This window comes from Schistocerca gregaria, chromosome 2 (assembly GCF_023897955.1).
Source record: "Schistocerca gregaria isolate iqSchGreg1 chromosome 2, iqSchGreg1.2, whole genome shotgun sequence".
Lineage (NCBI taxonomy): Eukaryota > Metazoa > Arthropoda > Insecta > Orthoptera > Acrididae > Schistocerca > Schistocerca gregaria.
In genome coordinates, this window is record NC_064921.1 from 737118358 (window position 1) to 737144773 (window position 26416).

A 26416-nucleotide genomic window follows, 5' to 3' on the forward strand; every position below is an offset into this window, starting at 1 on the left:
CAAGTCGCCTGAACTCTGAGATACGCCGAAGAAACGCATGGCAGGCGGAGTCGGTTAGCGAGGGCCACACGCTCAGTGGACAAAAGCGACACACACTGTTCTTCCGTTTGGTGCGGTAAGGATGTGCCGAAGTGTTTAGAGTAGATGCTTTGTCTTGTGATAAAGAAATGGGTAGGCTGAAGCGACATCATCCTGTCTTAATGGTAAATAGTTACTCGCTTGCGATTTCCAACGGATACTTTGCAATCGTATTCAACACGGACAATAGTATTACTTTATTTTAATTCACAGTTTCTATAGAACGCATGGGAGTCAATATTCAGTTTCTAATTAATTATTCGGGTTTGCAAGTTGATTCTCTCATTGTTTTTCCACTCATTAAATAACATCATAGACGTTAATACGAAAATACGGTGATTTTTTTTTTTCCTTGTATTTTGTATATGTATGATCATGCAGAATCAGGTAGTCCACTGAAAGGCATTTGTGTGTGAAAGAGAAGGCTTTGTATTCATTTTCTGAACGAGATGAATATTCAGTATTTATATAATTTGGGTTTCTTATGAACTTGTCTTTCACTCCTCTGATCTTTTTGCAAATCGTTATGTTTATTCAGTTCAGATCTATGTTCTCAAACAATGTTTCGCTTTCGATATGTTCCAGACAGTGTAAACACTAGTTGCAGCTAAGGAGGCACTTTCTTACTTTTACATGCAATTTTCAGCTAGCCAGGGAAGTTAGCGTTGCAGTGGAACTTCAAGGCACTTCATTGCAGCCACAGAAACTTTGAACTTTTGACACCACACTACCTCAGATCCTCTCATTTTATTAGGTGTTGTAGAATACATCATCATCATCATCATCATTTAAGACTGTTTATGCCTTTCAGCGTTCAACTGGAGCATAGCCCCCTTATAAAATTCCATGTTCCCCTATTCAGTGCTAACATTGGTGCCTTCTCTGATGTTAAACCTATTACTTCAAAATCATTCTTAACCGAACCCAGGTACCTTCTCCTTGGTCTGCTCCGACTCCTCCTACCCTCTACTGCTGAACCCATGAGTCTCTTGGGTAACCTTGCTTCTCCCATGCGTGTAACGTGACCCCACCATCTAAGCCTGTTCGCCCAGACTGCTACATCTATAGAGTTCATTCCCAGTTTTTCTTTGATTTCCTCGTTGTGGACACCCTCCTGCAATTGTTCCCATCTACTAGTACCTGCAATCATCCTAGCTACTTCAGTGGACAAAAGTCTAGGAAGTCATTCATAGTAAATAGTAGACTCTCTCGTGGATCAATCCTGAGGCCAGTTCCTCCTCAGTTTGTACATTAGTGCCATGCTATACATGGCAAGTAAAAAAGACACACTTTCCCATTAATCGCCTCTCTTGTTACACTCGATATTGGTCGAAAAGTATTTATGTACTCTGTAACGTTTTCTTTCGCAATCTTGTTTCTTCATCTTTTTTTACTATTTTAATTTCGTTTATATAACACGAAGATTCTCTTTCCGCATCCATTGCTGTTCTGCTAGAAGTATATTTCCTCAAACTTGCTCAACAGATCACTCTGCAGTTCTCCCACACACACCGCACCAGAAGATCACCTTTATCATTTGGTGCAGGATACAGCTTAGCAAGTAAGTATTCATCACATTAAGTTTCTTGCTCCAGGTGCGCCGAGGTCACGCATTCGATTCACTACATTCGCTACATGAAGAGATCGTTTTAGCCCACTACAGACCACGAATCCTTGTCCACTCGTTTACTATAGCGGGACTTGGAGAGACAAATACCAAGGAATTACGTTACAGTTTTCTCCGAAATCTTTACATGTATCAGATGACGAGTCTGGCTACAGACAGAAAATCCTCGCACTACTTCTCCCAAAATGATTTAGGTTTCGTTCATGTCAACAGAATTGATTTGCTCACAACAATAAAGACTGTATACGATTTAGAGCAAAACTGTTATTCCAAGGCGTCTAAGCAAAGATATCACTTTTGTCTTTTCAGATTTCAGGTGGTACAAAGCATTGCGTGATCTCTTTCTGTTTAGATCTGCTACTTCGTGTCGTTGGGTCTTCTTTGCGGGCTTATGTTGGTATGTGGAATTTTTTCATAGCTCCCTAAATCCAGGTTTACGTAAAATTTCACTGCAAGTTTAGTTCATCATCTGCTACTGAAAATAGTGATGAGTAATCATCTTCCAATACGCCACTACTGAGTTCGTATTATCTTTCTAATATTTTATTGTACTCCTGTCATACAAATCAACAAGTGCCTTCTTTATGAACATCCCGAAGTTGTTAACGTTGAGGTGTGGCCCTCACGGGGGAAAGGGATAGGTTAAAATAATTGGAGGCGCCGGGTATCGATCCCGGTACCTCTCGCATGCTAAGCGAGCGCTCTACCATCTGAGCTACGCCCCCGTTGAATGCCTAGTGTACAAATCTCATTACATAATAGCCAATCTTAGTGAGATTGTAGGTATTTAAAATCAGTGGCACACTCACGAGCAGACGCGATTTGTTCGCAGACTTGCTCCACACTCAGCATTAGATGCGTCCTTCGGGAGAAAGCGGCCCAGTGGCGCCCTTGAAATAACGGCTTCCGCTCAGCGCATGTCTCGTACAGCTATAGGGGAACTTTTATATATTTGTTTCTTATTTCATCGGTCTAACTGCGATAAGCTCACATGGGTACAGTGTATGTCAATTTTACCCTTGTTTTTTTTGTCAATATGTTATTGTTTTAAACACAGTTAGATTGGCAGCAATGTTAGAAAAGAGAGAAAAATATTATGCACATGTGGTAAGCTCCAAATTACACAATATATAACGTAACAGCAAATGAAATAGAGGACACCTGTAACAAAAAAAACTATGTACTGTATGTTGGTTCTACGTGAGTATGCTACTTTTTCAGTCTTAAATTCCCAGTGTATTACATCGTATATAGATTTTATAGCATAGGAATGTCAATGTTCGTGATCTGGAAACCCACCCGATCTGTATCCTTACATCTGTACTATCTTATATTACACTACAAGTAGATTTTGTAGTTTTAGAGTGTTTATCATTGCGTTTTAGATTTAGAAACTCTTCCAAACCGTAAAACTACCTCGCCAGAGGGCCTCATTAAACGCGAACTTGGTGTCAAAAGTTGCATTCAATTTCTGAACGGAAAGCATTATGAACTTCCTTACCGGTGTGCAGCACGCGCTTCTGCACAGTCGACACAGTTTTATAAGCACTGTGGAAATCATGCTTCCTCCTAGTGTTGTACTCATGACATTCATTGTTTACTTTGTACAATTCAGTATTTTTCCTATTCAAACACAAATGCGAATATATTGGGAAATAGTAGTGAGAATTATTTCCAGAAAGGTTTTCTACAACTACTCATTATTCTTAGTAAATGTTTTTGGGCCACATTCTTTTCTTTGCCAACTTTTCGTTTCCTCAGAGTTTAACTCCGTATGTCATCAAACAATGGAAATATAGGAAAATGCTTTAGTTTGTACAGTCGCCTCCAGCTGGGACTCGATCCGTGATATTGGCTCATAATAATTCTCTGTATTTGTTTCGATGATTGGATATAACTCAATGTGCTTGCTGGCTTATCTTTCTGCCAAATTAACAAGTTTTTAAGTGGTTGTGTATGTACCTACGAATGTTTGGAAAGTAACAACACCTGTTAAGTTTTCTTAGGCATTTATCTTTTCCATAGTGGCCCCACAAAGAAAAGTGTGTGTGCCATACTAAAGCCTGTTTATAAGAGTCAGGAATACATACACCACTTGTTTTGCTTAATGTTTCTTGAATAAAATAATACATCATGAATTTTATAGTGTGCTTTTACCTTTTTACAGGTTTTCTGAATAAGCTGTGTTTTTACAGTCTGTCATCTAGATCTTGTAGTAAATAAAAAAAACTTTAGAATGAGCCTTCTGTGACTGATTAATAATGTTAGTGGCGTTGTTAGTCGTTGTGACTAGAGGCAGCTATACTGTTCAACCAAGTTGAACCCTCGTGGAAATAAACGTATGCTCTACACACTGTTGTCAGATTTACTGCTTTTGCAGGAGATTTCCAGCTTTTAAAAAAATCTACCCCCTACTGCTAAAAAGCAAATAAACAAACGGCAAATCACCTGCTTATTTAATAACATTCGTACCTATTCCTTCCAAGTATTTTTCATTTTGGCCACTGTTGGTACACCAGTTCATTAACTCTATTTCTTGAGATACATACTGTAATTAACTTTTGAACATCCTTCTGTGAATTCCTCACACCACGGACTATTATCAGCTCCAAGTTCTGAGTCTGTTTATTCCTCCCATGGATGTTATTTAAAACCTCGGTTTATAGTGCCTCGGCAACGATAACCCACCCTATGCCCTAGTGCGAGAAGGTAAACAGATGTAGTGTAATGATTCATAAGTTAAAGTTGAAAATAAAGCGTCTGTCATTTATTTCCATATAGTGGAGTCACAATAAGCCTGCAGTAGTCCCTTCGTTATTTATTCCAAGAAAGTAAGGCTGCTCTCATGGTATCCGTATTTCCGTAGCTAAAATTTTGCGAGAAACGTGAGTAACAATGGCTGACATGCTTGCAGAGTTACGGTATCAAGGGATTAAAGAGTAACGGCGATGGTGATGTCACGTGGTGTCAACTGCCTTCTGTTATTGCGGTGCCTACTGCTAGCAATAACTGGTTTACTGCATTTCACCGCTTAATATAAGCTGCCTCACAACGCCTATGGTTGTGCGTGTTGTATATTTGTAGCCCTACAGTTAGAGTTCCGAAGTTTGAAATTTTTTTCCATGGAAATTAAACGGGGAAATCAGTGTACCCACAGCTCGGGGAAAAGAACACTGAGAACTCTAAAAAACTGAGTTGGAAGTGAAGCTAAATTTAAATTTTGGCCACAATGTACTAAAAAGTGCGATAATTTCAGATGAAGCGAAACCTCTCTAGACCACCCCTTTAAGCCGACCCATCTCTAAACGGCTAGAGGAACTGAAATAAACTTCCATTAGACCAATGCATCTATCTCCTTTAAGATGGCCACCCCTTTTCCCGACCTCCGACCATTGTTTCACTAACAATGTCCTCCCTTTAAAACGCCTACAAAAGAATCATAGAAGAGGATATTACAATATTACAATATTGTATTACGGCAAGGTTTCAAGTCAACAAAGTGACAATCTCAAAAATTTCATTGTCATTTGTACTTCTAATAGCAAATGATTTTTCTTATGTATTTAACAGTCGTGGCTACTTCAAATAAAAGAAAATTGCTGTTCTTTCACTAGAATAGCGAATTTCTGTCTTTAGAGACAGAGTGAGAAAGGAAAATCTCAGCGTCTATTAGCGAGTGAGTTTAACTGTGGAAAAAGACAAATACAGAATATACTTGCAAATCGCTGCAGGTAGGTTAAATGGGAAGAAAGCACGAACAAAAATTCAAAGAAGTTTTACAGTGGTTTAATGCAGCACATGCAAAAGATTGCGTATTAGTGGACCGGTGCTACAAGAAAAAGTTCTTAAATTTACTTCTTTTCTAGGAATTTCTCGTTTCTATCCAAGCAATGGTTGGCTAGACCGAATTCGTGTTCGACGCAGTATTGTTTTCCGAACAGTCTATGGAGAAAGTGCCGAAGTTAATCAAGGTGTTGTATCCAACTGGAAGTCGAGACTTAGTGTACTTACTGTGATAACGACATTTACAACATGGATGAAACAGGTCTGTTTTTAAAGCTATTCCAGACAAAACAGTAACTGTGAAGGGTGATCAAAGGCGGCAAAATGGCAAAACAAAGATGGTCGATCGGTCTTTTTCCTAACCTCGGAGGTGAAAAAGAACCACTAGTGATACAGCAAATAGTCCACGGTGCTCCAAAAACAATGACATATCCTTTTTTATTGCTCTTGGCGTGCAAATAAATATACATGGATGTCATGTGACGTTTGTCGTTCTTGGCTGAAAAATTTAAATTCCAAAATGAGCATCCAGAAACGTAAAATCCTACTTTTCGTAAATAATGCACCATGTCATTTCAGCGAAAAGTTCAGATCTACATCTACACGACTACTCTGCAATTCACATTTAAGTGCTTGGCAGAGGGTTCATCGAACCACAATCATACTATCTCTCTACTATTCCACTCCCAAACAGCGAGCGGGAAAAACGAACACCTAAACCTTTTTGTTCGAGCTCTGATTTCTCTTATTTTATTTTGATGATCATTCCTACCTATGTAGGTTGGGCTCAACAAAATACTTTCGCATTCGGAATAGAAAGTTGGTGACTGAAATTTCGTAAAAAGGTCTCGCCGCCACGAAAAAGTCTATGCTGTAATGACTTCCATCCCAACTCGTGTATCATATCTGCCACACTCTCTCCCCTATAACGCGATAATACAAAACGAGCTACCCTTTTTTGCACCCTTTGGATGTCCTCCGTCAATCCCACCTGGTAAGGATCCCACACCGCGCAGCAATATTCTAATAGAGGACGAACGAGTGTAGTGTAAGCTGTCTCTTTAGTGGACTTGTTGCATCTTCTAAGTGTCCTGCCAATGAAACGCAACCTTTGGCTCGCCTTCCCGACAATATTATCTATGTGGTCCTTCCAACTGAAGTTGTTCGTAATTTTAACACCCAGGTACTTAGTTGAATTGACAGCCTTGAGAATTGTACTATTTATCGAGTAATCGAATTCCAACGGATTTCTTTTGGAACTCATGTGGATCATCTCACACTTTTCGTTATTTAGCGTCAACTGCCACCTGACACACCATACAGCAATCTTTTCTAAATCGCTTTGCAGCTGATACTGGTCTTCGGATGACCGTACTAGACGGTAAATTACAGCATCATCTGCGAACAGTCTAAGAGAACTGCTCAGATTGTCACCCAGGTCATTTATATAGATCAGGAACAGTAGAGGTCCCAGGGCGCTTCCCTGGGATGTGGAAGTAAATATTTTTCCTGACGACAGAATGTCGTGTGTTCGGCCTCTTCACCAAGGAGTGATCAGGTCTTTTAAATTAAATAACTGAAAGAACCTTCTGCGTTCCCTAGTTGCGATAATGGACAACGCCACATCGGTGTATGGCATAACCAATTCTGTGAGCGCAGGTGATGCTGTTAGCTGGATTAAAAGTCTGTGGAATTAAACGAAAAACGAAACAATTATAAAATGCTTCATTAATTCTGATTTCAACCTTCACAAAATGTGGATGCTGGAGAAGAAGATGGCGATGAATCAATAAATATCTTTAGTCGCCTGTGAATCCTTCAGCAGTGATGATAATTAAGTTGTTGCGGAAATGAACCCAGATACTCTGCCTAGTGGTAACCAAAACAGTGATAGTGAAGATGACGCAATTCTTTTAGAGGTAAACCATTAAGCGATGCCTTACGTAGTATTTCTGTGAGTTAGAAAGGGAATATGAGAAAGTGATTGTAAACAAACGTAAGGAAAATTGTGTGGAGATGCCAATTTCGGCGTTTTTTACTATATAAACGATTACCTATGTGCTGGATTATTGCTACAGTAATTAATACATTATAAGAGCTTGTTTTTCATTCTAGCAGGTTGTCATTGTGTTTAAATGATATGTTCAGCATCACAATTACCTTGAACACCTTTTAAGAGGACCAGCCCTCCAAACAACTCCTTGCTCACAAATTCAAGGGGTCTGCTTAAAGATATTTCATTGTACATTGTTTGTGAAAGTGCTTTCCTAGTTAGTGCGAATTTTGTACATATATTACGTTTATTAATGTTTAACTGTGGAGTACAACCATGGACAGTAGGCTGCCTAGCATCTATCGCTATCGCGTGCTTTTTCGACCTTCTGTCTCCTGATTTCGAGACTTTCATCTGGTAACACTGGCTCTGGCACTGGTCATGGCCAATGGCGTGTTCACTAAGTTTTCTCCGGGCAAAGGGAGGAAATGGAGAGGAAAATTATAGTAAATGAGCACTTCCTGGAAAGGGATGACCTTTGCTGTACGCTGTGAATAATTAGTTTAGATCTATATATATATACAGCCTGAACCTCGTTTTTCGATCATAATGAAATTATGTAGAAGCAGATACTGAACAAATGATTCCTGATGATAAAAAGCAAACTATTTCCCGTTCGTTCCTACAATGCTTATTACTAGCAACAGGTGTCCAGTTTTAAATATAAAATTGTTCTACCAAGGAGCAAAAGAATACGCCATAACACGATTTCCGATAATATGTACTGGACTCGAAACTTCTAGCAGGAAGCCAATTCACTTTTTTCTATAGATTTCTTCACTGACGTGGTTTTAGATGGCTGGTAACTAATTCAATGGCGGAAAAATTCTGATAGACATTACGATTAAATCACCAGTTTTTCTTCTAATTTCATCCAAATTTTTCAACATTAGAGCTTCTTTGCCTCTTAATAGTAAATAGTTCATGCGTACTAAATTAAGCTGTGACATCATATTCCTAAGGTTTTTAACTCTTTCCTTTCATTTTCCAAAATGATGAGTATCTGCTATATTAAACGATCCAGTACAAGTACTTATACTCCGCCACTTAAGTTCAGCTGTCAGTGTGTCTGACTCCATATAGCGAGACCGAGCTTGAGATTTTCAGAGCTTGGGGAATGGGTGTTTAGTTATCATCTCTTCGTCATTGAGACGCAAGTCGCCCAATTTGGCGTCAACTTAAGACAATGTGGCAAACGAATTTCCCCGGGTGGGGCCTCCCGGGATCAACGTCATACGATCATTTCATTTCCTGAACGTGCATTTACAAAATACCTTAATGCATATCTGTTTGCGAAGATTAAGTCTCCTACTGCAGTGGCATTGTCTGAAAGCTGGTACGAGCAGTGTGTGGAGGTAGACAGAAACTTGTTTCTGAAGTCTAGGGAGAAATATAGTTTAATCCGTTTCGAATTTTCCAAAATCGGTAACTTTTTTCATATGTTTAATAAGTTTTGTGCCTACGCCCTGGTTTCGTCCGGCTTTGTTCTCAAGTAGTTATTTTTGAAGAACCGTCGTGTTTAACCTACTGGACGACTCCCATTACTATGAGGTTCTTTTGCTACTGATGATCATTCCTTCCAGGAACCACGCACTCAGCTGTTCTGTCAACGTTAAATGTGTGACAGCGCTCCGCATGTAAGTGGAATGGAGCTTACGTTCTTACTACCGCCGTCTCTCATTTTGTTTTCGGTGTTTAAACAGGAGAAGTTGCTGTCCATGCATCAGCACGGCTTTAGAGAGCATCGCTCCTGCGAAACGCAACTCGCCCTTTTTTCACATGATATCTTGCGAACCATAGATGAAGGGTATCAGACGGATGCCATATTCCTTGACTTCGGAAAGCGTTTGACTCGGTGCCCCACTGAAGACTCCTAAGGTACGAGCATATGGGATTGGTTCCCAAGTATGTGGGTGGCTCGAAGACTTCTTAAGTAATAGAACCCAGTACGTTGTCCTCGATGGTGAGTGTTCATAGGAGGTGAGGGTATCATATGGAATGCCCCAGGGAAGTGTGGTAGGTCCGCTGTTGTTTTCTACCTACATAAATGATCTTTTGGATAGAGCTGATAGCAATGTGCGGCTGTTTGCTGATGATGCTGTGGTGTACGGGAAGGTGTCGTTGAGTGACTGTAGGAGGATACAAGAGGACTTGGACAGGATTTGTGACTGGTGTAAAGAATGGCAGCTAACTCTAAATATAGGTAAATGTAAATTAATGCAGATAAATAGGAAAACAATCCTGTAATGTTTGAGTACTCCATTAGTAGTGTAGCGCGTAACACAGTGACGTCGATTAAATATTTGGGCGTAACATTGCAGAGCGATATGAAGTGGGACAAGCATGTAATGGCAGTTGTGGGGAAGGCAGATAGTCGTCTTCGGTTCAGTGGTATTGGTAGAATTTTTGGAAGATGTGTTTCATCTGTAAAGGAGACGGCTTATAAAGCACTAATATGACCTATCTTGAGTATTGCTCGAGTGTTTGGGATCCCTATCAGGTAGGATTGAGGTCGGACATAGAAGCAATTCAGAGGTTTGATCATCATGAGTATTATGGAATATGCTTCAGGGACTCGGGTGGGAGTCTCTATAGGAAAGGAGGCGTTCTTTTCGTGAATCGCTACTAAGGAAATTTAGAGAACCAGCATTTGAAGCAGACTGCAGTACAATTTTACTGCCGCCAACTTACATTTCGCGGAAAGACCACAAAGATAAGAGATTAGGGGTCGTAAAGAGGCATATAGGCAGTCATTTTTCCCTCTGGGAGTGGAACAGGGAGAGATGATAGTTGTGGTACGAGGTACGCTCCGCCATGCACCGTATGGTGGATTGCGGAGTATGTATGTAGATATAATAGATGTAGATGTAGAAATGCCGCCATAATGACTGGAGGAATACCTTCAAAACTCGTGGCAAAGCCGTTACTTGGGCAGAATTATCTGTGACGTCATTGTTGCTTCAAAGAACTGTCCCGTCTGCTGGGAGGAATGACAATGAATATCTGAAAAATCTCATAGGCATGACAGACAGATTAGCTCGATGACAGAAAAGTCAGGAAGTGGATGTTTCAGCTTTCTGCGCCTGGGATCGTGACAACAGTTGTCAGCCCGCAGAATCCTGCGAATCTTGTTCCTTCAGCTCAACACCATCAGTGTGCACTCCAAGGTCACATCTGACGCAAGGTGGCGGTGGGTGGTAGACTACGAATGTCATAATCACTTGCCACTAGGCAAGTCAGGACCATACCTATGGGAAAACATTTCTCTCATCTTGCAAGAGTACCTAGACATGACCACTCAGGCCGCAATGTCATTGATAATTGTGAGAAAACAATGCACTGAGCTGTTATTGGTCTTTTCTATCTTCTCTTATAAATCCTACCTGGTAATGGTCCCATACAGACTAACAGTACTGGTTTTGTGGGTACATTACGTTTCCTTAGGATTATTCCAACTAATTTCAGTATGGAATCTGCTTTTTGTACAGCTTTGTGGTTATTTCCTTCCAGATAAGCAGTTTAAAAAATTTTATGCTTGTTACTGTTTGCATTGGAAACAGAAAATCCATATGCACACGTTGTTTTTATTTTATTTATTATACTTCGTTCCTTTGTGACTTGTTTCTGAGTCGTTTCTGTACAAAAATAATACAGAGTCTCATCATGAAGATACAAATTTTCGCAAATTATATTAGATCAACATCTACATCCATACTCCGCAAGCCACCTGACGGTGTGTGGCGGAGGGTACCCTGAGTACCTCTATCGGTTCTCCATTCTATTCCAGTCTCGTATTGTACGTGGAAAGGATTGTCGGTATGCTTCTGTGTGGGCGCGCAAGTTCCTTCGCGTACTCTGTGTAAAATCGAACAGGTATCCCATCAGGTCCAGCGGCCTTTCCTCTTTTGAGCGATTTTAATTGTTTCTCTATCCATCTGTCATCTATTTCGGTATCTACCATTTTCTCATCTGTGCGACAATCTAGAGAAGGTCCTGCAGAAAGTCTCATCACTTCTGTCTCTATGCCGTTCATTTTTCGAACACAACCTATGACGAGCTTAGCGAACTCAAATGAGAATCCCTGAAGGGAAGGCAACGTTCCTTTCAAGGAACACCACTGAGAGACTTTAGAAAAACGGCGTTTGAAGCTAACTACAGAACGATTCGCCTGCCATCAACGTAAGTTTCGCGTAAGGACCACGGAGATAAGATGGGAGAAATTAGGGCTTGTATAGGGCCTTATAGATAGTCGTTTTTCCGTTGCTATGTTTGCGAGTGGAATAGGAAAGGAAATGACTAGCAGTGATACACCATACCCTCCACCGTACGGTGTATGTAGATATAGATGTACGAGGGTGAGTCAAATGGAAATCTTAAATACTTTTTTAAATACTACTTTTGTGCAGAAGCGGTACAAAGCTGCATCAGTTTACAACATAACCTCCCCCACGCTCAATGCACGTCCTACAGCTTTTACAAAGTGCATAAATTCCTTTAGAAAAAAATTCTTTTGGTAGTCTTCGCAACCATTCATGCATCGCATGGCGTACCTCTTCATCAGAACGCAACTTCTTTCGTCCCATTGCGTCTTTGAGTGGTTCAAACATATGGAGATCACTTGGGGGCAAGGTCTGGTGAGTACGGTGGATGAGGAAGGCACTCAAAATGCAAGTCTGTGGTTGTTGCAACTGTTGTACGGGCAGTGTGGGGCCTTGCATTGTCATGTTGCAAAAGGACACCTGCTGACAGCAAACCACGTCGCTTTGGTTTGATTGCCGGCTGCGGGTGATTTCTTTAAGAGATCTGTGTATGATGCCCTGGTGACAGTGGTCCCTCTAGGCATGTAATGCTCCAAAATGACTCCAAAAGAGTCGGCATAACCTTCACTGTTGATGGTTCTGTTCGAAACTTCTTTGGTTTTGGTGATGGGAAATGGCGCCATTCCTTGCTCGCTTTCATCATTTCCGGTTGGTGGAAGTGAACCCAGGTTTCGTCCCCAGTAACGATTCTTGCAACGAGCCTTCACCTTCTCGTTCAAAGTGCCGAAGAAGTTCTTCACAAGCATCAACACATCGTTTCCTCATTTCAGGAGTCAGCCGCCGTGGCATCCATGTTGCAGACACTTTGTGAAACTGGAGCACATCATGCACAATGTGGTGTCCCGACCCATGACTAATCTGTAAACATGCTGCAATGTCATTGTCACTCGGCGGTTTTCCTACACTATGGCCTCAACTGCTGCAATGTTCTGTGGAGTTACAACTCGTTGTGTCTGACCTGGACGAGGAGCATCTTCCACTGAAGTCACACCATTTGCGAACTTCCTACTCCATTCGTAGACTTGCTGCTGTGACAACTGAACCTTCATTCGTCGATGAATTTCAATAGGTTTCACACCTTCACTACGCAATAACAGAATAACAGAACGCCGTTCTTCCCTGGTGCAAGTCGCAAGTGGGCGGCCATCTTTATACTGATACTGCAACGGTATGTGTGCATCTGCACTATGGTGCCATCTACAATCCATTCTGCACGCTGTTTGTAGCACGCTTACCAACTTACAGGATAACGGCGAGAAATTTCGATTTGTTATTACAAGTGTAAGGTTTTCATTTGACTCACCCTCGTAGAAGGATAGAAGATACTGAGTCAGTCATGGATCGGTTTTAGGACTGACTTTTAGACGAACATGTGTCTAGAACCGTGTTTCCCAAACTGGTTCAGGTGGATCCCCAGGGGTCCACGGGAGACCAGACGGGGGTCCACGTAGACATGAAAAAAATGGGGATTCACAAGTCGCAAGTGGGGGTCGACGAAAATTTGTAACCCTCTTAATTTTTTGAGTAACTAGTGTATTTTAAGAAAGTCGGCGACTGCTACTTGTAAAAAAACAAGCATATTCGATATTTAGTATAACGCATGTAGAGACTTGCAAAGTGCCGCCCGCGCGTCTGCTCAATCGGACTACTTGCTTAAACGTGCAAAGGGATCAAATACGACTTGTGTTGTGTCTGCAAGCTTCAGATATAAATACGAATGCAAAGGACAAAACGGAGTTTTGAGAATAGAAGTGTGAGTGACTCGATGTCAGTGGTTGCCAGTGCCGAAAAAGTAAGTACCTGCCCATTTGTTAGCGATATATTAAATCTATAATAAATAGTTTTTCAAGCTTCTCAGACTTATTGTTTGTATTAACGATAAGAATCAGTACTAATCAATAAGACGTTGACTGCAGTACAACTAAATAATAACACAGTCCACTACTAAAGAGAATTCATGCTTAAGAAACGAGTCATTGGTCTTGTGAATTAGGAATATATTTTCTTTAATCATTAACTAAAAACCGGTTATTTAATCTCGTGGCTGCTAAAGGTTCGACGATTAACCAATGGGTCTTAGCAGTTTGCTTTCATAATTAAAAACAGTTTTTCTACTGGAATTTTGGTTTTTTCACTGCAATAATTAATTTTATTCTATTCTGTTAAAATACCCATAGCCTGTTAAAATCGCCTCATGATTCCTAAAACAAACTTTTCTCTTTACAGGTAACAACTGATACGAAAAATGGCTGAATCTAATAATAAATGTCGACAATACAGTATTGATTATTTGAAATTTGGTTTTCTTCCAGCAAAGGCAGACAAACGATGCCCTTACGTCTTTTATGCAAAAAAAGTTTTGAGCAATGACTATGAAACCATCGAAGCTCGAAGATCATCTAAGAAGGTGTCATCCCGATGAAATAGGTAAAGATTTGAAATACTTTCAAACATTGAAGGAAAAATATCAAACCCGACCCCCTGTGGACACTATGTTCACTTCAACATCTCAAAGTAATGATGATGGCTTGCGGGTATCTCACAATATCTCATTGCTTATAGCGAAATTTGGAAAACCGCACACCATCGGAGAACAGATAATTTTACCCGCTATTGAAGAGGTTTTAGAAACTGTTCTGCACAAACCTTCATTTGACTACTCAAAAGAATTCCTTTAAGTAACAACACTGTACAAAGACGTATTGATGAAATAAGCTCTGATATTGAAAGCTTCTTATGTAATTATCTGCAGATCACTCATTTCTCTATTCAACTGGACGAGTCGACTTGACCTGATAATGAAGCATTATTATTGGCATATGTTCGATTTCTTATGGACAAAGAAATCCGAGAAGAGCTGCTATTCGCGAAAACATGGAAACGGATGCCAAAGGCGAATCAATATTTAATGTCCTGAATGATTTTTTAAGGAAAAATCGATTCCAATGACAAACATCATTTCGGTGGTAGCATATGGAGTTCCTGCCATGTTCGGGCGATATCGCCGGTTTATGAGCCATTTTAAAAGAATACCAGCACTAACTGCGATTCACTGTTACCCACCGACAAAAACTTGTAGCGAAAAATTTAAGTGATAAATTGCACCAATCGCTTCAATTTGTGATTAACGCAGTTAACAAACTAAGAAGCAATGCGTTGAATACCCGCTTATTTGCACTATTATGCGATAAAAATGATTTCCAACGTTTGCTCTTACATACTGAAATACGTTGGTTGTCGAAAGGTGTGTGTTTATCAAGATTTTACTCACTTTTCGAGTCAGTTATAGAACTTCTGGAAACTAAAGATCATGATTTAAAAGAAAATTTTATCAAATTTAAAGTAGACATTATGTACTTGACAGATTCGTTCAACAAATTTAATGACAGTAACTTGCAGTTACAAGGGGACAGACTAAATTTAATAAAGACAAAGGGTGTAATTTCGGCTTTTCTTGATAAATCGAAGTTTATGAAGCAAAATATTAGTCATCGCGAATTCTCCCAGTTTCCAAATTTGTCACAGGCGGAATGTCTTGATGAGGATATTCAGACATTACGCTCAACATTTAATTACCTTGCTTGATGACTTCAGAAATAGATTTGAAGATATTCTGACGATGAAAATACCACCATGGATCATAAATCGATTTGATGAAATATTTTTGATAGCGTCCCCCTCGTCATATCTTGTCGAAAAAAGTTTGTGTCGTTACCACCTATTAACAAAAAAAGAGGCAGATTGAAAATTACAGAAGGGGGAGATTTGGGGTTATTCCTTACAAAACTGAAGCCAAATATTGGTAATTTGCTGTCAATTCATCAAGTACATCCGTCTCATTAAAACTATGACAATTTTTAAAAAAATTGTTTATTTGCATTTTAGAGCTGATTGTTGTTTTGTAAATTGTTGGTTAGTATTTTATCAGTTTATTTTTAATCATATTAAGTATATAATCATAAGTATCATTTTAATAAATAGGACACAAGAAAATGTGCTATTATTACTTTTATTTTTACCACTCCGAATTTAGGATTGGGACTCGACCATCACATTTTTTAGGAGTTTTTGGAATATTGTATGAATGCAGCAGCAGCGGGTCTACCGAAAACAGAAACTTTGAAAGTGGTCTACGAGAAAAGAACGTTTGGCAACCTCTGGTCTAGAACAAGTTCGTCACAGCATAAAAGGCCAGCATAGTTTTTTTAATTTAAAATGCCAGCAATAACTCTTGCAAGAAACGAAGCATTAAAGTCCACAAAAGACGCATGAAAAACTATGCAAGTGATCGCAGTATATACTCGTATACAACAGAAATAAACAAAATAATCGTTTTCTTACACTCGTCTTTGCCATTTGTGGACCGTCAAGATTTTCTTGGAGTGTTAGATCTCTTTCAGGTAGGTCTAGTATTAATTTCATTTATTTGTGTATTTGATTCGAAACTGTATCACGTTTTGGTCTATTGGTTGGAAATAATCCGTGGTTACTGACAGTAAACAAAAGAAGGGCGTTAATAACCCGTTTGGCCCAGATCACGACTGTTTATAGTTCTAGGGAACACTCCATAATGTAATGGACATTCGGGGATCAGGCTGATCCATGAAGAATTAACAGCCACACACAGCTCAGACATTGATCACGGCATGTTGTTATGCGTTCACAAACTTCACCTCAGGATCCCTGACGCGTCCAATAGGCTTATCATTAGCTTTCCTCTGGGCTGAGGTATTAGCTTAATGTCCATGGTTTATCTAGCGAATAAAACTTTCTCTTTCTGTCATTACAGTCGTCAAGGTTACTAACCTAGAAGAGGGAAGTCGGTGGGTCTGATCTGTCTGTGAATCGTGCTAACCTTTGTTCTGTGTGCTATCATATTTTCTAAGACGAAGGCTGGGGCCAGCCGAAAATTTGCGTATACGAGCGTGGCAATCATCCCAGAAAAGTTCGCAGGTTGCCTGGTAAAAGAGATCAACGCCGCGCAGACTCGACCTGGGCCCGGGACTGGGTCTGTCTCAAATCTGTCTCGGAAGCTAGCGCGCTGAGCAGTAAGCTAGACGAGCACCAAAAATGGTTCAAATGGCTCTGAGCACTATGGGACTTAACATCTGAGGTCATCAGTCCCCTAGAACTTAAAACTACTTAAACCTAACTAACCTAAGGACAGCACACACATCCACGTCCGAGGCAGGATCCTAACGTGCGATCGTAGCGGTCGCGCGGTTCCAGACTGAAGCGCCTAGAACCGCACGGCAACTCCTACCGGCCCAGACGGCACCTTTTGGTCCGACTGACACTACTTGTGTGAAAGCTGATCGATATATCAGGATAGACAGCGTTGTGAACCTGCGTCGTAGTATTTTGTCTGTTCCTGTGTTGTTTCTTCAGCCTTACAGTGAACCCTGTGTGCCGTTTTGGAAGGGAGTTATTTGTGTTTGTGTGGTATTCATGCTATAAATAATTCGTAAATGACCAATACGATTTTACTCTGTCATCGAGTAAAGTCTATGTGATACCTCTGTTTGTGCCCCTTCATTCCTGTTGAGTGTGGTAAAAGCCGTTCGTCTGTGTTTAGAAGGCAACGGGACTTAAAACTTGGTGTTGGTGGCAACCATTCCTTTCAAAAACACTTTCATAAGGCTGTACACCATATGCCAAAATCGAGAACGATGCTCGAGACATGCTTGAGTTTCTTCTTACAGGGAACTAAAGTCCTTTGTTAACGTTTTTTCGTGGAGTGGCAGATCTCTGTACTGTGAATAATTCAGAAAGGCCCTTAGAGGAGGAAATGCTCCCCACCTTAAGAAAAGGAAATACTGAGGTCATTACTCAATCCGAGGAACACATGTTTTCCTCATTCATCAGTGCGCCTCTAATGGTCAGGCTATTAACTGGAGGATACTCACCTGGGAGAAAATAACTTCTGATGCCAGATGGGGATCATGCCACAGAACATTTAAGAAGCAGAGAGTAGGGTCAACTTTTGCAACTCCGGAACATCACACAGTGAGATAATGGGAGATGAGTGTAAGCGTAGATCGGCTAGGACCTTTTTTTGTGTAGGCTGGATATCACGGATATCAAAATGAAGTCGCAAAATTTCGGATCTCTTTAAGCCGACGTACAGAAAGCCGGGAATGTAGGTCGTATCTTATCTTGAAATGCTCACTCCTTCTCTTCTACATAATCACCTCCCTGTCAGCGTCGTGTTAAACACTCGTCCTCCAACCTTTTCCATTCACCGGAAAAAAAGTTGCAGCTAAGATGTTGTTTCACAGCTTTTCGGTGCACGGGAATGTGTCCTCGTTGGCTGGCCTCAAAAGTGCATCATACTTAAAGCAACATGTAAAAGGGAGTCACCTTCACTGTTTATTCTTGTTGCATATCATTTACAACATTTCAAGCTTGACACACATATATCACTGTTGCTTATCATGCGGAAAACGGAAAATAAGGTTTTAAGGCCCCACTGATGACGAGGTCATAAGAGATGGAGCACGAGATCTCAAATGAGCTATCCTGGAATTTGCCTTGAGTGATTTAGGAAATCACTGAACACATGATTTTATCGGGAACAGAATCTTAGTCCTCCCGAATGAGAGTACAGTGTCTTAAAAGCTGTAATACGGAGTAGGCCATTTATTGCACTTAGCAATACATTCTTATAAAATGTAAATGCTTTATCGACGTATGGTTGCAGTGAGAGCTTCTTTGCGATTCTAATTACACTACTCCTCTACTTATTTTGCTTTTTCCGTTTCTTCTACTGGGTCGCCACTGTTGTATGTGTTAAGACAATGTTAGTGGTCGTTAGTGGCAGATGTCACTATTCCCGCGCGGGACAGAATCTGTATACCCCACCAGCCTTCGTCTACAGTAAATCTATGTTCATGTGTCAGAACATTTCCTACATGTTTGTATAGCGTATATCTAAGACGAGACGGAGGAATCAGTTCGTTAGTTACTTGGGTAGCCGTGGGAAAGCGCTTAAAAAGCGCATTCAGGCTAGCCGGTTCACCAGCCTCGTCGGTAATCCGCGAGATGGATTCGATCGGGGGCAGCGCTTTAACGCGCTCAGCTACGGTTGGGTTACAGTTCTGGCTACACTCTTAGACATTGAAACTGAAACAGTATGAGGACGGCATGCAACAAACGTCAAACTGGCACGAAGAGTACTGGATATTTAGGTAAGCAAACGATAAGCATTTCAGCGCTGCCACACAAAGTAGCTAAGAGTGGCACCTACCTCGCTCTATATGCACTATTATCCATTAAATTTGCTACACCACGAAGTTGACGTGCAACACACGCGAAATTTAACCGACAGGAAGAAGATGCTGTGATACGCAAATTATTAGCTTTTTAGAGCATTCACACAAGGTTGGCGCCGGTGGCTACTAGTACAACGTGCTCACATGAGGAAAGTTTCCAATAGATTTCTCATACCAAACAGCAGTTGACCGGCGTTGCCTGGTGAAACGTTGTTGTGATGCCTCGTGTAAGGAGAAGTGCGTACCATCGCGTTTCCGACTTTGATAAAGGTCGGATTGTAGCCTATCGCGATTGCGGTTTATCGTGTCGCGACATTGCTGCTCGCGTTGGGCGAGATCCAATGAATGTTGGCAGAATATGGAATCGGTGGGTTCAGGAGGGTAGTACGGGACGCTGTGCTGGATCCCAACGGCCTCGTATCACTAGCAGGCATCTTATCCGCATGGCTGTAACTGATCGTGCAGCCACGTCTCGATGCCTGAGTCAACAGATGGGGACGTTTTGCAAGATGACAACCATTTGCACGAACAGTTAGACGACGTTTGCAGCAGCATGGACTACCAGCTCGGAGACCATGGCTGTGGTTACCCTTGACGCTGCATCACAGACAGGAGCGGCTGCCTTGATGTACTCAACGACGAACCTGGGTGCACGAATGGCAAAGCATTTTTTCGGATGAATCCAGGTTTTGTTTACAGCATCATGATGGTCGCATACGTGTTTGGTGACATCGCGGTGAACGCACATTGGAAGCGTGTATTCGTCATCGCCATACTGGCGTATCACACAGCGTGATGGTATGGGGTGCCATTGGTTACACGTCTCGGTCATCTCTTGTTCGCATTGACGGCACTTTGAACAGTGGAAGTTACATTTCAGGTGTGTTACGATCCGTGGCTCTACCCTTCATTCGATCCCTGCGAAACCCTACATTTCAGCAGGATAATGCACGACCGCAAGTTGCAGGTCCTGTACGGGCCTTTCTGGATACAGAAAATGTTAGACTGCTGCTGTGACCAGCACATTGTCCAGATCTCTCACCAATTGAAAACATCTGGTCAATGGTGGCCGAGCAACTGGCTCGTCACAATACGCCAGCCACTACTCTTGATGAACCGTGGTACTGTGTTGAAGCTGCATGTGCAGCTGTACCTGTACACGCCATCCAAGCTCTGTTTGATTCAATGCTCAGGCGTATCAAGGCCATTGTTCTGGGTACTGATTTCTCAAATTGCGTGAAAATGTAATCACATATCAGTTCTAGTAAAATATATAAGTGCAATGAATACCAGTTTATCATCTGCATTTCTTCTTGGTGTAGCAATTTTAATGGCCAGTAGTGTATAAGGAAAGATTAACCAGCACACTCCTCCTCCAGAAATCGCATGTAAATGTTGGTTCTATTGTGAGAAAAGAAGAAACGTTTTTCAGCATGTGTCGAAACCCGCCGCACCAGGTCTGATGCTGGTGATTTTTCTTTACGCTGTATTGCTACTCGTGTCGGTGGAGATTTCAACGCTGTCACGCGAATACGAAAGCATTGGGCCCAGGAGAGCCACATACAACACTATGCAGGATCCCAGCGAGCCCCACGCGACTAGCACCCGAGAGGGCAGACATTGTTCTGCAGGATCGAACGGTAACGTCACATACCCTGAGCCAGGAAATGGCCTTATTTGCAGCAAGACAAGTCTCCTGAAGGACGGCGCGACGATGTGTAGAACACCACGGACTGTCAGCCGGGAAACCATTGTTGAGGCTTCCAGAGGCAGCAGAGACACGTTACAGATGGTGTGCCTAACGACGTACTGGATAGTGGTGGAACACCACGTCATGTTTTCAAGCGAGTCCCAGTTCTGTAAAGCAGTACAATGAACATGTCGGTATGTGAAGGTCCCGACGGGAGTGATCATAGCTATATTGCATTCGCTCGACCTAGCCCTAGACGTGATCGTATAGCGTGCCATTGGGTACACAACATGATTACCTCGTGTTGGCACAGCTTGTAACAGGGCAGCAGCCGCTGATTTTCTGCCTTGTTAAGGCCTCTGGCTGCACCCTGTCTTAGAAGTCTTCTTGACGTTAACCTTCAACAAGATAACACAAAACCGTATGTCGCTCATGCTGTCCTGCCGTATCCCGGTACAGAGCAAGTTTTCCAGGTCACTTACCCACTGAACAAATCTCGTTATTGTTTCCGAGAGACTGGCATGCCGTCGCTCGCCAGCCGCTACGGCTGATTAACTCTGGCACGGAGTTGAAATAGCGAGCAATGGTGTATCCGCATCTTATTTATGGAGCCTTCTGTCACTGCCATATTTACGGTTGAATAACAAGTAAACTGTTTTTGTTCTACTGATTTTTGCCGGCTGCAGTGGCCGAGCGGTTCTAGACGCTTCAGTCTGCAACCGCGCGACCGCTACGGTCGCAGGTTCGAATTCTGCCTTAGGCATGGATGTGTGTGATGTCCTTAGGTTAGTTAGGTTTAACTAGTTCTAAGTTCTAGGGGACTAATGACCTCAGAAGTAGAGTCCCATAGTGCTCAGAGCCATTTCATCCGAGTATCGGGCTAGATTTGTAAATGGATTCAAGACTTCTTTGCATAACTCAACAGATTGTCCTTGATGGAATAGAATCAACAGACGTAAAGTTAGTTTCTGGATTACCCCAAGGAAGTGTTACATGGCAGCTTGAGTTTACAATTTATATTAATGATCTAGTGGGTAATGTTGGAGGCTCCGTGAGGCTGTTATCTATAGGAAGGTAGTGTCCCCACAAGAGTAGCGGAATACAAGACGACCTGGGAAGGTCAACCATTGACCCTAAAATTAAATGCAAGGTACGTCGCATAAATCATAAAGAAATCCATTACTGCTCGATCACGGTACTGGCGATAAATCACTGGAGACAGTAACTACTGAAAGATATGCAGTAGTACCCATCCGGAGCGACCTAAAATGCAATGAGCACATAAAACAAGTTGTAGGAAAAGCAGTTGCCCGGCTGATATTCATGGGTGTAATCTCACGGAACGTAATTAATCTACGAAAGAATTGGCTTATAAAATACTTAAAAGGCCGACTCTTCTATACTGCTCATCAAGCTGGGGCGGACCGTTACCATAATGGATTAATAGATGAGATAAAGAACATCCAACGAAGAGCGGCACGTTTCGTGACGGGATCGTTTGGCATGCGCATGGAAATTTGAAATTTGTGGTAAGTTCTTATGGGGCCAAACTGCTGAGGTTATCGGTCCCTAAGCTTACGGACTACTTAATCTAAATTAAACTGACTTACACTAAGAACACACACACACACACACACATACACACACACACACACACATACACACACACACACACACACACACACACATACACACACACATACACACACACATACACACACACACACACATACACACACACACACACACATACACACACACATACACACACACATACACACACACATACACACACACATACACACACACATACACACACACATACACACACACACACGCCCGAGGGAGGACTCGAACTTCCGACGGGGTCAGTCGTGCACACCGGCATGCGCATGAGTTCTACGAAAACTCTCGACAAACTCCAGTGACACACATAGGAGAGTTGCTCTCTGCATCATGGAGAAATCTGTTGAAATTCCTAGAGCGTACTTCCATAAAGACTTCTTTCGAAATTTATCTATCTTTGTTGATCATCCATCGCCAGGAAGACCGTTTCTTAAAATTACAATTAAGTTATACAAAAAACTCATACTTTTTTATCGCTACTTCTTAGAATACCTATAACACACTAGTGGCCTCGTTACCTGCGGAGAACGATCGCTTCGGCAGTATGTATTCATCTGTATTTATTTCTTCTCAGAACTAGCTACAAGGCATCTGTTACTAATTTATCGAATAAAGCTCTCCTCCAAATAATATTACAAAAATCTAATAATAGTATTAAAAAAGAGAACTAATAACAAAAAATTTTGAGAGAATGGAAAGAAGAATAGAAAGGAGGAAGAAAGAAAAGAATTTGACATTATTACAGACATACGTAGAGAAGACGACAAATACGTAGGGATTCCAGAAAGTATGTTACAGATGTCGTCCCAAGCTAAGACCAACGCGCAACAAGAGTGACACTGTCTGAGAGTAGATTCATCGTGAAATTCTGGCTGTATGTGGACCATATGCAATGTCGTTTCCAGCCATACTGAAATGACGCCACAATGTGACCAAGGCAGCAAAGATGTGGATGGCGCTACTCCGCCATGGGGTCCAGATGGCGCAACACGCGATTTCCAATCGGAAAGCTCAAACAACACCTGGGCGGAAAGAGATTTTCCAACGAGAGTACGTTCACACAACGGTTCTCGAATGGCTCCGCGACCAAGAAGCGGATTTCTATCATCAAGGAACTGACCCATCGGTAGCATGTTCCGACAGCTGTTTAGAGACTTGATGTATCTCTGTCGCTTTGATGTGTGGTGCAGCATTCAATATAAGTTACTTAGCCTGCCATAACAATGTGTACATGAGACTTTTTGTGTAACCTTAAGAAGTCTAAGTGGTTAAGGTACTCCATGTCCAGTTTCTTCATCGCACTACCATTAGGAGCTCGTGGATTTGAAATCTAGTTCGATGGTGGAGTGGATTCTGTCCTATGAAGCTCCAATCTCTCTTTCGAACTATACTTGGTATCCGGAACAACTCTGCTTCGGGACCGAAGACAAGCTGACGGTTCACTAGATTTATTTCCCTTTATTCCTGCCCTGGTATCGTGCCGTTCCCTCCTGCACGACACGTCACATGTTTCCCTGGATACGAAGTAGTTGCTCTGCTTTCTCACTTTAGGCTGCCTGTGAGAAGACTGAAGCTGTTTTATTCAAGAAGCCAAACTGTAGCTCAATGAGCACTGCCCTGAAGTTTCTGACTCCACTCTGTCAACAAGGACATCCAAGTGAGATGTGGTCACCTATGGTTCCCGAAATATGACTGGGCTGTTCTTTTCTCTGGATTCTATACAGCTATTCCGGGAATGAACCATTATCAGTCAGACAGTACACAAGACCAGCAGCTGGTAGATCGTGACCCACTTCTAACGTCTTCCCGACGGCTGGGAAGAAGCAGTATGTCCTCATTCCCGTGGCAGAACAGCGTAACATCCCTTCCCAAAAATCCGTTATACGTTCTCTGATTGAGAAGCGATTACCTTCACGAATATCAAGTATCTCATGTACTTTATTTGGTTTGGTTTCTTTATCTATAGATAGCATCTCTTTCTCTGAAACGCAGATCAAAAAGTATGACCAAAAAAGCACTTGCACAACTCCTGTTGATGTTGTACCAAATGCACTCGACCAAAGCAGCAAAGCAGTAGAACTGCACACTGCACTCACACCAGTTTCTCAGCCACCAGCCACAGCCCATGCGTCCATACAGTCGCACCATAACACACGGTGGTCGCTCGTATGGCATCACGATAGGAATTTTAAAAAGAGAGGTACACCGAATCTTTGTGCAATGTTAAAAATTTTGTTCAATTAACAAACCTGTTGAGTATTGTGCTTAAAGTGGGCATGAAATTTGGATTTCTCATCCACGCCCACCCTGAGATATCTACATCTACATCTACATGACTACTCTGAAATTCAGAATTAAGTGCCTGGCAGAGGGTTCACCAAACCACCTCAAGCAATTTCTCTATCGTTCTACTCTCGAACAGCGCGCGAGAAAAACACACTTAAATCTTTCCGTGCGAGCTTTTCTCTCTCTCTCTCATAGGTAGGCGTCACCGAAACATTTTCGCATTCGAAGGAGAAAGTTAGTGATCGAAAGTTTGTGAAAAGGTTCTCCCACAACGAAAAACGCCTTTGTTTTAATCATCGCCACACCAACTCGTTAATCATATATTGATGAGGTGTTGTGAAGCACACAGGACGCTGAGAAAAATGGGCTTGGAACACAAAAACTTAAGTAAAAACGAATACAGGCGCGAAATATCGCGACAAACTAAATTTTGTTTAAAGCATAAAGTGAACTCCCAACAAAATTTCTCATCAATTTGTAAAGCTCTGCAGCCGGCCGGAGTGGCCGAGCGGTTCTAGGCGCTTCAATCTGGAACCGCGTGACCGCTACGGTCGCAGGTTCGAATCCTGCCTTGGGCATGGATGTGTGTGATGTCCTTATGTTAGTCAGGATTAAGTAGTTCAAAGTTCTAGGGGACTGAAGACCTCAGACGTTAAGTCCCATAGTGCTTAGAGCCACTTTTTAAAGCTCTTCCTGCTGAGTAAGTCATCCAGTTTTCCTGAAATTGTAATCATTTGTTTGACTGCGTATGTACATCACACCTACCGATTTCCTTCCCATTCGGATGCTTCCTTTGTCTTTTTTTGTCTTCGGATGTATCTTAAATGGAAAAGTGATTTATGTTTTACAATAACTAGACAAAAAAGACTACAGTGGTAATAAATGAGAACGCAAAGTAATGAAACAATTTTCTTTCACTGAAGTTTTTGAAGAAAGAAAAAGTGAGCTCTATCGAAGAAGAAAAATTAGTTTCTTGGCACTTAATGGTAGTTAGAAACAAAACAGAACACAGTGGGTTAGATCGAAAGTCTCTATGCATTGAATGTTAATATTGTTTGTGTTTCTACATTTCCTCGGGGAAATGTATGTCAGTGGTCTGAATGTTTAGATGCCGCTCTTTCTATTCTTTAAATTCTCAGCAGTGTGAAAATTTACTGTACAATCTTTGTCAAGAATATTCGTTACGAATTGTGCTTTGGCCAGTGATACACTGTAGCTCTGCTAGTTCCTTGATTATGATACTATATTTCGGCTTTTTGAATCACGAATGGTTTCTCATAACCTCACTTTTACAGTTCGCTACTGGGCTAAGCGAAGAGACGTGTTGACAGAAGTAGTGTGAACATATCTCCGTTCTATGGTGACGTTGCCTTTCGCTCCGTTCCGCTGATGTTCAGTGCGTGTCGACATTGACAGAAGACTGACGATGGTGGTGAACGTCCTAGGCCGGAAGTCCGAAGCTAACCGAACCCGACTCAAGACAACACTGGGTGAGCTGCTGAAGTCCACCCCATTTGGATTCACAAGGAGGAGGCCACATGCAAATTCGAGACAGCTGCGGAAGCGTTATACAGAGTGTTACAGGAGGAACAGTAAATATTTTAGGAAGGCAATAAAAATCCCAATTTTAAGTATGGAGTTACAGCTGTTAGTATGTAACCCAAACAAACTTAAAGCACAGGC

The 26416-nt window shown here is 41.7% G+C and overlaps 1 long non-coding RNA gene and 1 other non-coding gene across 3 annotated transcripts; one reads left to right on the forward strand and one right to left on the reverse strand.

The window, feature by feature from the left end:
- Positions 1–26057, forward strand: LOC126336419 (uncharacterized). 2 transcript variants are annotated; one of them, XR_007564958.1, is made up of 3 exons: positions 1–115; positions 14087–14287; positions 26029–26057. It is a non-coding gene; the product is annotated as an uncharacterized LOC126336419 (long non-coding RNA). The 2 variants fall into 2 exon arrangements; XR_007564959.1 differs by having other exon boundaries at positions 14173–14287.
- On the reverse strand, positions 2358–2430 carry Trnaa-agc (transfer RNA alanine (anticodon AGC)). Its single transcript has one exon. It is a non-coding gene; the product is annotated as a tRNA-Ala (tRNA).
- Positions 26058–26416: the final 359 nt, after the last annotated feature.